This window comes from Chlorocebus sabaeus, chromosome 1 (assembly GCF_047675955.1).
Source record: "Chlorocebus sabaeus isolate Y175 chromosome 1, mChlSab1.0.hap1, whole genome shotgun sequence".
Classification (NCBI taxonomy): domain Eukaryota; kingdom Metazoa; phylum Chordata; class Mammalia; order Primates; family Cercopithecidae; genus Chlorocebus; species Chlorocebus sabaeus.
In genome coordinates this window covers 122,787,209-122,799,322 of record NC_132904.1, presented here as the reverse complement: position 1 = coordinate 122,799,322, position 12,114 = coordinate 122,787,209, and the positions used below count along the sequence as shown (strand labels likewise).

The following is a 12,114-nucleotide window of genomic DNA, read 5'->3' as shown; positions in this document are numbered from 1 at the left end:
CCATTATCCCCGGGGCTTGTGGCCACAGGCTTGGAAGAAGGCACTTTTGGTGGGCCGCCATGCTGGAGAAAGTGGCTGTCAGTAGTCTGGCGGCAGAGGGGTAGTACAGAAATCCACTCAATGGAGAGTGGGACATGTTGTGCCCAGAAACGGAGTGAGGACACCAAGAAAAAGGAGACAGAGATGCCTCTGACTGTGTGGTACACAGGAAATTCATGCTCTTTCCTGATCCAAAGTATCAACCAGACATCAAGCGCAGGAGACAGTCGCAGCCGGGGTGGACAACTTCAGCTCTCCAGACACTGGTTGCAAGGCTGGTCCTGCTGAAACAGTGTTCTTGACATACTTTTTAATTGCCTTACAAGCAGCTTGATCACTCAGAAGGTTGGGGAAAAATCAATAAGGGGACTCTGTCACTCTGGGCTCAAGTCGAACTCATTTTCACTTTTTCAACAAATATTTATCGAACACCCACTGTGTGCCGGGCATTGTGCCAATGAGGTATAAACCTGATGAAATAGACAGGTGCATAATAGGCATCCAATAAATGCTTGTTGAAAGAATACAGGAATGATTGAATTAATATAATGGCAATCTTGAAAGAAAGTGAATGCTAATCTTAGGAATTCATAATAAAAACAGGACACTGGGCATGACCAGACACTGATCCTAGAGGATCAGGAGCATCGCCAGAGGCAGTAGAGAAAAAACAATATGAAAAGCCGGGTGATGAAAAAGAAAGGAGGCTCAAGAAAGATGGCAGCTTCAGTGTTTTGACAGTGCCAAACGAATGATCCTGATGAAGAAGGAAAGGGCGGCAGCATCCAAAGAAACCAACATGACTGCACAGACAACTCTCCAAGGAGCTCAGGTTTGAAAAACAGGTACAAAGGATGGCAGGCGGGGCACCTGGCAGGAGAAGAGGACAAAAGAGGCACAGGAGCCTGTAACAAAGGTGCCAAGTGACATAAAGACCCAGAAGGAGTTGAAGCCTGCAGAAAAATAAAAAAGGAAAAGAGAGATTTTTTTAGGTTTCAAGAAGGAGGAAGAATAAAAAGGGCAGTCCTCCTTGGGAAATGCAGCATGATATTTATCAGTTATAGAGAACTTCTGCTTAGCTCTCTTGGCACTCTCTTTTCTATCGTGCTGTTTATAGTTGAGGGATGATCAGCTGAACTGAGAAAGAATTAAAACTTGAGATAGGGGATGTGACAGTAAGAGTTCATATAAGGTGGTGATTTAGAGTCACCTAGATCAAGGATTAAGTGCCTAACTCCACCATGTAGTAATAACCTTCTGCCAGTAGTAACCTCCCCTCTCCTTTACCCTTCTATAATATAGACATAGCAAGAGTATGTATGTCATAGATTTGTTGGGTAGATTAAATGATACATTGCAAGTATAGCATATTATCTGACACATAGAAAAATTCAATAAATATTAGCTATCATTATAATAATGATGATGCTTATGGTATGTTTAGAACAAATCTGATTACTAGATTCAATAAACTTAACTTCCCAGAACACTGAAACTATTTGAAAATATGATCCTGGTACCATTCTGGGTGAATAATAGTCAAGAAATACTGAAAAATAGGAGAGTCTGGAAAAATGTCACACTTTTTTAAAAAGTAAAATTGTAGATGACAGTAGATTCAGAAACAGTGAACAGGTAAACGTCATATAAATCTCCAGAAAAAAAAAATCTGCAGGAGATTATTTTAATGGTTCATAAACACTCAGAAGATAATCCGTGGTCCCTGGAAGCTACCTTGGGCTTTCTAAAAGCAAGTCATGCTAACGTCTCATTTAAGAAAAAAAAATTTGTTATTATAATTTCATAATCTGTCTCTCCTTTGTGATGTTGTGTTATTCACGAATTTGATAAATAAATGTTCCTCTGTCAGGTATATTGCAGGGTCTTAATTGGAGGAGTGTTATCTTATTGAAATCTGAATGTGAGCTAACAACGTGGCAATGGTGACAAATAATGTGCTTCTCAGCATCCTCTGTAGAAAGCGATGTGTTCATTTGGAAGATGCTAACGCCCCCATGGCACCCTCTGCTGATGTGACACATCTGGAATGGGTGTGCTCTGTCCTGAGAGCCACACCTTAGCCATTTACAAACTGGGGCATATACAGAAGGCTTGGAGATGGGGAGGGAGGGAAGGAGGAAGGAAGGGAAGGCAGGAAGGCAGGAAGGCAGGAAGGCAGGAAGGGAGGGAGGGAGGGAGGGAAAAGAAAAACCTGGGAATTATGTAATATATGAGGAAGGTGGGAGGAACTTAACGAACTTAGCATTATTAAGGCAGAAAAGCAAGACTTAGGAGTTCTTCAGGCTTATTGTGCATGAGAATCAACTGGGGTGCTTTTTTAAAATTGGAGATTCTAGCTGCTCCAGTCCCTAGATTTGCAGAGAGTCTGATTAATTAGTTCCATGAGGGCCCAGAAAATTGCAGTTGAATTAACATCCCAGGTGACTCTCATTCCAGTGACTCATGGACCATACTTAAAGAAAACTGGCTTAGAAGAGAACAGTATAACTGTCCTCCGTTATATAATAAGCCTCTTTTAGGTGGAGAGAGCAGAATTCTAATCAACACAACTTCCACTGGACTAGCAGCTATGGGAGGGTAGGAATACTGGTAGTCCCACTTCTGTAGCCCTAGTTGTGAATATTGTTCTGGCACACAGTAGGTGGTCAGCAAATACCTGTTTAAGGAAATTTCAGGATGGTAGGAGAAAGAACCTTGCAAGAATGAAAGTTTTGTGAACATGAAGTAAGTGGGCCTGGTGGGCAGCCAGCCCTCTACTCACAGCTGTCTTGATAGGGAGGTTGGATAATAGTGCATCAGAGATGACATAAAGGGGTTTGCTGAATTGGGAGAAAGCCTCAACTAAGGTGACCTCTGGGATTTTCACATTCTTACCACTCAGTTGAAGAAGTACAGTACAGTTAGGTGCCACATAGCTGTTGGTCAAGGACAGACTGCATATACCACACTGGTCTTATAAGATAATAATAGTGTTTTGAGACCAGGCACAGTGGCTCATGCCTGTAATCCCAGCACTTTTGAGACAGAGGCAGGCAGGTTGCTTGAGCTCCACAGTTCGAGACCAGCCTGGGCAACATGGTGAAATCCCATCTCTACAAAAAATACAAAAATTAGCCACTGCACTCCAGCCTGGGTGACAGAGCAAGACTCTGTCATAGATAGATAAATAAATAAATAAATAAATAAATAAATAAATAAGTCATATTAAGCCTTAACAAAAATACACAAAAATTGGCCAGGCATGGTGGTGCACACCTGTAGTCCCAGCTGCTCAGGAAGCTGAGGTGGGAGGAAGACTTGACCCCGGGAACCAGAGGTTGTGGTGAACTGAGATCGTGCCACTGCACTCCAGCTTGGGTGATAGAGCCAAACCTTGTACACTGGGAGCAACAGGCTATACCATAACCTAGGTGTGTAATAGGCTACACCATCTAGGTTGGTGTAAGTGTACTCTGTGATGCTTGCACAAAGACAAAGTCACCTAACAATGCATTTCTCAGAACATATCCCCGTTAAGTGATGCATGACTGTTATTGAAAATATTATTTGACTACAGCACAGAGATAATGAAGTCAGAGAGGTCTAGATAGGAAAGGAAAGATGGTAATGAGCACTACAGAAAAGAGAAGCAAACATTTGAAACTCAAAGAGATGGTCAAGTCTGCGGAAGCACTTTGCATAAAGCGCTTTAAATGTTTTACTTGTGGAGACGGCATTTGCAGTATTTTGCATCGTATGTAGCTGAATTCAACCCCTAACATGCAGCGAGTACCTCCTATGCACAGAAAGCAGAGTTAGATGTGGCATCTGCCCTCAGGGAGCACACAGGACAACCAAAGAGACCATGAGCCCTAGTCTTGCCCTTGGAACATGAATCTCACTCTTCTGGTAGGCAGAGAAAATGCAAGTACCACAAGGGAAGGACATTATCTGTCACATAAATTGCTATATTCCCAGCACTTTCAATAGTACCTGGCACAGTGGGAGCAACAATAAATATCTGATGAATGGATGAATGAATTCAACTAACATTTATTGAGTCCCTCCTTGCCAGGCAGTGTAGTGCACACTTCGTGTATATCATTACTCTTAATTCTTCCAAACTCTGTAAAAAGTATTATTATTCTTGTTTTACAGATGCTGAAATAAACATGCTGTTGCGTTGCTTGCCCAAGATCATAAACTTGTAAATAACAAAACTGAAGTTCTGAATTTGAGTTATGTGTCTCCTAACTTCATGCCATTTCTGCTACGTTAGAGTAGTTTTGATAGTTCCGTTTTCAGATAAGTGACTTGAGATTCAGAGAGGTGAAATGACTTTCTTAGGGTCACCATGATACTCTGTAACAGAAATGGATCTAGACCTAAGTTCTGAACAATGATTTCAGCAGCAGCCAGAACTCTTCCTCACTTCCAAGTAGCGTACCTTGTCCCCTCACGACTTGATTCCGCTGACCCCTGCAGACCCTTGGTCTTCGCACAGAGATGGAATGCATGCCTTAGGCAGCTCTGTATGCAACTGAGTGGTGGCCCCTGAGGCTAAGTCAACCCTGGTCAACTTGAACTTGGCAATATGGGAGTGGTAATCTTGGTGATATAGAAGCCCTAAGAAGACTCCCTCAGCATAAAAATGAGCAGAATTATATCCCAGAGGCCATTCAGCCTGTTATTCAAAAACCCGTGACTAATATGCTCATGCAGATTGGCCTTGGGACTCCATTTCTGTTTTTTTTTTTTTTTCCCCAAAACTTAGAATTGGCAGTGGAATAAGTCGTCTGCTAAATTGTTCTCCAGTCTCTCTGGGTTCAGCAATGCCCTTAGTTATCCAAATAGAATTCTGATGGACTTTGGCTGGTGTCCTGCTTTAGTGAAAGGGTGAGTAGAATTTAAGGCTATCAACTCAACCAGAGCAGCACATTGTTCATTCTTTTCTGTCACTTTTTATGTACGCGATGGAGGAAAATGAAAAAAGGACTTTTTTTTCCTCTTTATTCCTCTGCAGTTGTTTTTAGCTAGGTGCACCATAGCATTGGTCAAGGTAAGGAAAGAAGAATATGTAGGGAAGGAAGGGAAGGTGTGTATAACATACATGTGGCATACACACAGTCAAATATAGGCACAGCATCAGGCAGGGTCTTTAACGGCAAGCAACAGAAGCCAATTGGCTGATATAAGTGGAAAACAATATTGGGCATGTCACAGAATTGCCAGAAGAGCTGAGGAGCCAGGCTCTGTGGTAGTGTAAATAACATCCCGGACCGAAGATCAGAATGTCTGCTCCTCCAGTAACATGACTGTATTGATCTTTCCACAGTTGCCAGCTCTGCTGGAAGGAATACTGGCCCACCCTTTTCTCATCATCACTAATTCTTGTGGCTGGGCCTAGAAAGTGGGTCAGATTAGCAGTGACAGAATCATGGTGGCCTGCACTTTAGCTGCAAGGGAGGCTGGAAAAGCTAAGATTGGAATTTGTCAGCTTCTGCATAGAGTGGGAAGGAGTCCTTGTTTCCCACAAAGACTTACAAAGGGAATAATTTACTTCCCATCTAGAAAGTCAAAGGTATTACAAATATCCACCCTGATACATTTGGGGACTTTTACCCTGATTCCTGGGAGAGATCAGTGTGCGTGGAAATGTGTATGCACAGTTTCTTTCTCTCTCTCTCTCTCTCTCCTAGAAACTCTTGCATAGGCACCAGGTCTAGGGAAAATGTACAAATTCATTTTACCCTGTGATATTTTCCAGTGAAAAAGGCACTGAAGCATCATGCCCTCTATCTCATCTGGAGATTTCAACTTTCCATACAAGAGAAATCAGATGAGCTTCTGTGTCACTTCTGCAGCAGTGAGTTTATAGTTACAAACTGGAGAAAGGGTCATGTAAACTCTCAAACACTAATCTGTCTATCTGGACTCACTGGATTTTTCTGACATTGCTCTTACCTCCTTGAGTTCAGTTGCTTGTCATCTTTTCTCTACCAAGCCCTCAGCCCAAGTCACCCAGAACAGGCTTTTTTGGAAAATCAATGCAAGTGAATCAAAATAAATAAGATTTTCGTGCCTCTTCCCTGCAAGCTTTTTGAGTGGACTATAGGAAAGATGCAGAGGACTGTCTTCGATGCCCTTTGCAAATTTGGGTTACAGACGATTTATGACAAGTTCCTTCCCTAATAACATCTTAGGTGGGGCCCAAAGCGAAGAATCGGACTGATGATATTTTCATTTCTGTGGTTCCTTTCAGTGCTCTCACTACAGGAACCCCCTCTCCTATAGGGTTGCTGAGTTAAGATAATGTGATCATATTTTTATGGGTGCCAATCCAAACTCAGTAAAAGAGAGACTCAATAATGCCAAAGGTCAAATGACAATCTGGGAAGACAACATCCAGAACAGAACATAAAAAGCCGTCCAGCTCCCAGTGGTTTCTACATCTCTCATTTTCACACCTAGCTGTTATCTCTTCAGAATTTCCAAACAATCTGTAATGATTACAATATTTTAGATAAAGATCATTATTCTCAGGTGATAGCTGGGAAAACTGGGGCACTGAATGAGTTGCCTCTGCCACCTCTATTCATTCAAGAATCAGAAGCATACCTTGATGATTTTTCACTAATGGTTTAACCTCCCAAACATTACCCTTTTCATAATGTTTATTCAGTTTTGTTTCTGGAATTTATGTCACCAGAAATATAGATAATACTTTGTACTTGTAAATAGTCAAAAACCACCCAAATAAGAATCTGCTTCTTAGAGGGAAATGACAATAAAGAGATGGGAAGGAAGGCAAAAACTGTTATGTTGAGAGTGTGGAGCAATAAATAAAATGAAAATGGAAAAGCAATGTTTCCTCAATATATTAAATCCTAAAACTACCTGCGCACCTCGCAGTTACCGTAAGCGAGACTGGTGGGTGGGGGAGAAGCCATAGCACTGCCATGTGCTTCTGTTTGTGGTTCCATTACTGCGTAGATACCTGGCAGCAGGTGAGCCTCATCGGATCCTAATTTGCAAGTGTTTCAATGGGTCCTTAGATATCACTTATTTGAAACTAAGAAAACTGTTCTCATGGAAGCAATGTTCTAAATTAAATGGAGTTCCTTCACTAATTCACAAAATTTCACTTAACTAGGGATGTGGTTGAAATGCTATATGTTTATCATTTTACATATAGTAGAAAAAAATCCCATCACAACATTAGTAAATTCATTAGCAATTCGGTAACTGAATACGCAAAGGTAAAAACAAACGTGTTCTGTAATTTGATACTTAATAAAAATCAGATTTCCTTAGATGGCAATATACTGGTACAATTCATGACTTTTTTTCTGGACCCTCTGTGGGGTTGACAGGTCACTGTAGGGGTTTTAAAGATTGATGATACTGGTAACTTTATGTCCAATGTTGCTACACACCTAGGGTCTTCTGTTTATTGACACACCTATCACTTAACCTTATACTTACCTATTTGTGTTTAAGGTAGTGTTTAATAAACAGCAGTGTTTAATAAACAAGAGAATGTGAGAGAGAAAAGAAAGGGAAGAAAAGAAGAGAACTTCCTGAGAAAGCTCAAATTAAGAGAAACAAAAAGGAAACCAAAGGAAATAAGTAAAAATACAGAAAAAGGAATGTCTTAAGTGGAATTGACTGAACTGTGAAGAGTGAAAATCTGAGAGAAGAAATAATTTTTCAAATACATGATACATCCCTGAAGGGGCAGGGGCAGTGGTGGAGGCTGCATTTTCTGGTTCCATCCCTAGGTGACGACCTAAGGCAGCTTGGCTGTGACTGGTAGAAGGCGGCTAATTTTAGCCGGATTTTCTTTTGTATTGTGTTGTCTGAACTCAGATAGAGTCATAGACTAATCACATTAACACAAAACTTCCTTTGTTTCCCCTCAATGGTTTTGCTGGAACTAACTACCAGCCCTACAAAATTATTTTATGTATGTGTTTGGACTCCAGCATTTTGCATTTCCATGCAGTCTAGAGTAGAGAGAAGGGAGAAGAGAAGGGAAAGGCTCTCTGCTACCTTTTTCCTTCATTCAATGGCAGAATCCTGGAAGGCACCAATCTCCAGCTTTGAAGGGATCTACAAAAGTGAGCCAGGTCCCACCGCAAAATTATTCAAATGAGCCTGTGTCATCAAGGGCATGAAAGCATCATGGCTACCATCACAGTTCACTTGAGCCTTTTTCACTGCTTACAGGTCTTTCCTGCCTTATTCACTTGGGTAGGCTGTGCCATGTGGATCTTTCTTGTGTTCTCCTGTGGGTTGCCTGGCTGGCTCTGAGCACATGATGCGCCATTGCTACCCACAGCCTCCGCCCCCAGGAGACATTCTTACTCCCTCTTCCCCTGGTTCACACCTGCTCATTCTTCCAGATACCGCTGGGTGTCACCTCCTCAGTGACTTTTTTCCCTCCTCTGAGTTCCCATAGCACCCCAAACTTACCTCCACCTTCACACCGGCCACACTGCAGGGAATTGCCCAGACGTCTTCCCCAGTAGACAACTCTCTCCTTGGAAGACCAGCATTCCCAAAGATAGGACATCAGTCTATCTCTTCATTCCCTGTGTCCGTGGGAGGTATTCCATGTTTATTGTGTCAGTAAATGGAGTGAATCTCCCCTTGACTGCAGCGTCCACACACTCTTTTGCCCCAGGCCTCTTTTCCCAGTTTATAAGTCGCTTGATTGGCCCCTGAGCGTCCTCTTCTGTCTTGAGCAGAAGATGACTGTGCAGTGCACCTGATTGCCTCAGGCGCGAACCTCAGACGCCCCGGCCTGAAGTGTTACTTCTGACTTCTATGCAAGGAGAGGCAAGGTTTTCCCGTATCTGCAGAGATACTCAAAAATATAACCACTGGTAACCTGTGAGAGTCGAAGGGACCTCAGATTGTCCAGTCACGCCCCCTTTTTTACAGATGAGGGAACTGAGTCTCAGAGAGGTACAGTCCTTTTCCTAGAGTCATACAGTAAACTTGTTGGCTGGTGTGGGACTGGGACTTTCATCTACTGCCCCTGCCCCTTTCTCACTGCAGAGCCCCTCTCGTGTACGGTTCCTGATTTGTGGATACGTGAGAGAGCCTGCGTCTGGGATTGAGTGACCAAAAGGGGGTGCCGTGTTATAAATGGGCTAAATAAATATAGCAGTTTGCCCAGCTTAGAGCAGCTTTCTTCAGGAGGAGCTGAGCACATTTAATAGGGCACTTGTAAACAGGAGCAATTTGAATAGTTTCTCCAGCACGCTGTTAGCATTTATATGTGCCCCATTTCATCTGTAATCTGCTTTTACAAGGCGCTGGTGAGCCTTTGATGGCAGCAATGAATGACCCAGACGGCTTCGTCCCAAATGTTCAAACTGAGCTGAAAATTTGGGAGAATCTAAGGTATTCATCTCTGTAAAAAATCCAAACCCATTGACTGAAATTGCTCTTGCTCTTCTCCATACTGATACATAAACTTCCTTCTTTTCTTCTCCCTTTCTTTCTTTTGCATTTTGCCATTACCATGTTCTGGTTATTGCCTGCATCTGGAGCATGGCAGCTGTCCTGTAATATGCAAGCTGTGGCATGTGATTTGGAGAACTTGAATACAAATATCTGTTAATTAAAAAAAAATACAGAAGCATGTTTGTCAGCTTGTAATTATGTAAAGAAGAACACCAACTCCCAAACTAATTTAAAAAGCAAAATGAAAATAACTTTACCAGCAGCTTTACAAAATCCAGCAACTCTACATTTAGCTGTTAACTTTTTTCTGAGTATCCCAAAGTCCTTTGCAAATGTCTATGAAGTTTCTTTGGAGGAAGCAGGTTGGCCTAGTACGATAGGCAGGAAAATAGGGCTTGACTGGTAGTCAGGTGGCTGGATTCTGTTGTTTCTCCTCTTACTATCAATCTGACAAGGTTTCTCAACCTTGGCATTGTTGATATTTTAGGTACGGTAATTCTTTGTTGTGAGGGGCTGTCTTGTGCATTGCAAGAGCTTTAGCAACATCTTTGACGTCTACCCCGTATATGCCTGTAGCATCCCCCCCGCCCCCGCCAGCTGTGACAAGCAAAAATGCCTCCGCCAAGTGTACCCAGGGAGGGAGTGGGACAAAATTGCCCCCAACTGAGAACCACTGTCATTTTCATTTGCTGTGTAATGTGAAGAAAAAGAGCCCAGGGCTTACTCTCAGAAGGCTTGGGTTTGAGTGGACGTTGCCTCATTCTGAGGACACGATCCTGGACATTTCTCTGTGGTTGCTTCTTCGTCTCTGAGATGGATGTAACAAGTCCAGTGGTGGCATTTCTCGGGGTTACTGTGAAGATCAACTGAGACGTGGAGATTTTTCAAATATAGAAAAGGGCATCCTGAAGGTTAGATGTGATCATTATTATTATTGCAAGATAGCTCCTGAAGTGAAAGGCTGCAGTTTGGAAGCCACAGGGTGGATCTTCCCCACGGGAAGCTATTCCCTGATAGGAAGCAACCTGTTGACTTTGGCCTCGTTAGCACGGTGCTCTCCTGCTCTCTAGGGTTCCAGGGGCAGTTGGAACTTGCAGTGCTCTTTGGAGGGATGTGCGGGCATGGTGAAGGAGCACCGAGGAAATTAAAACTGCTGAAGAAAAGCTAATAGAAATAGAATAGTGTTACGCACAAAGAGGAAGAGGGGGACAAAGGGTTCCAGTCTCTGCCCCAGGTGTCAGAGGTGTTTGAGCTACTCAAGCTCTTGTCAGGTTGTACGAACATTGAGCTCCGGGTCAGAGAAAGTTTCAGAATCATTTCTAATGGCCTTTTGAAAGTAAAGAGATTGTCAGCTCTCTGGGCTTACGGAGAAGGCAGGTAGATGGATAAGATCACCTCTCAAATGCCCTTCTCGCTCAAGAATTCTGGGATTCTGGGCTTCGGGCTAGGTCTTCTGCAATCTAAACAATTTCTTGTTTACTTTACAGATTTCTGCGGACTGCGTTAATAAATAACAGTCATTCTTGTTTACTGGGGACAGCTCTGTGTCAGAAAGTGTGCCGATTGTTTTAGGTTTGTTATCTCACTTAATCTTCCTGACAGTTCTGTAAGGTAAGCATTATTCCCATTTTACAGATGAGAAAACTGAGGCATATACAGGTTAAGTAACTGTCCACACAGCAAGTCTATTGGTATCTTGGCCATGCTAGTTAAGAGAAGGGCCCGTGGCATGTCTCTAGACTCAAAGCACCCAGCCACCTACAGAATGAGTCCATTAGTATGCCCTAGAGAAGAGTCATTGAGATGCTCCTCACAGACAGAACTGACATGTCAGGCACACCACCTAGGTCTGCTTTGAGAGTACACTACAGGTCTGCAGCCTAAAATTTGAAGGCCAGGCAGTATGTGAGGGTTTAGGAGGATACCATGATGTAAAACATAAAGCAAGGATAGGAGGGAGAAACTGACAGCTTGAGTGGTGCACACTCAATCAATACACCCAAGATAACAATTTCTGCAGAACAGCAGCTTATTCAGGTCCCCAGGAGATGCATGCTGCTCTGACAATCGGCAAAAATTCTGACTCGATACAGATCTTTTCATCTCCAGTCTGCTTTTGCCGACTTTTTCATTTTACATTATTAAATATTAAACCCTGTAAACACTTTCATTTGACTGTAGCATATTGTCAGTCAAATTACCCTTTGTAACAGTATCAGATCATATTGGTATCACTTACTTCCCTGGGTAACAGCTACAATTCCAAAATCCTATTGCAGGATAAAATAATGTGGTATCTAAGCAGCTTGGGGTCAAAATCCCTAAATCCTTTTCTCAGACCCTGGCATCAGCTAACCATTTACATCTCTTCAAGTCAAATTTTTTCCTTTTCAAGTGAACCAAACGGTCACACTCTCAAGACCCCATTTGCTCCTTCCAACAGATTTAAAGTAGATTGAAGTCACTTTGAAAACTTTAAATTCTACAAGTTGAGGCCAGTTCACTCAAGTACCTGCCTGTGGATTACATCAGCACAGCCTCAAAGCTGCTGACCTGATACCCACACACACCGAGTTCTGTCACCTGTCTGGCTGTCATCGC

At 42.6% G+C, this 12,114-nt stretch overlaps 1 protein-coding gene across 3 annotated transcripts in view; it reads left to right on the top strand.

Moving 5' to 3' along the window:
* The window catches only part of KIRREL3 (kirre like nephrin family adhesion molecule 3), a 574,875-nt gene that overhangs the window by 25,206 nt on the left and 537,555 nt on the right, over positions 1-12,114 (top strand). The window lies entirely within an intron of this gene.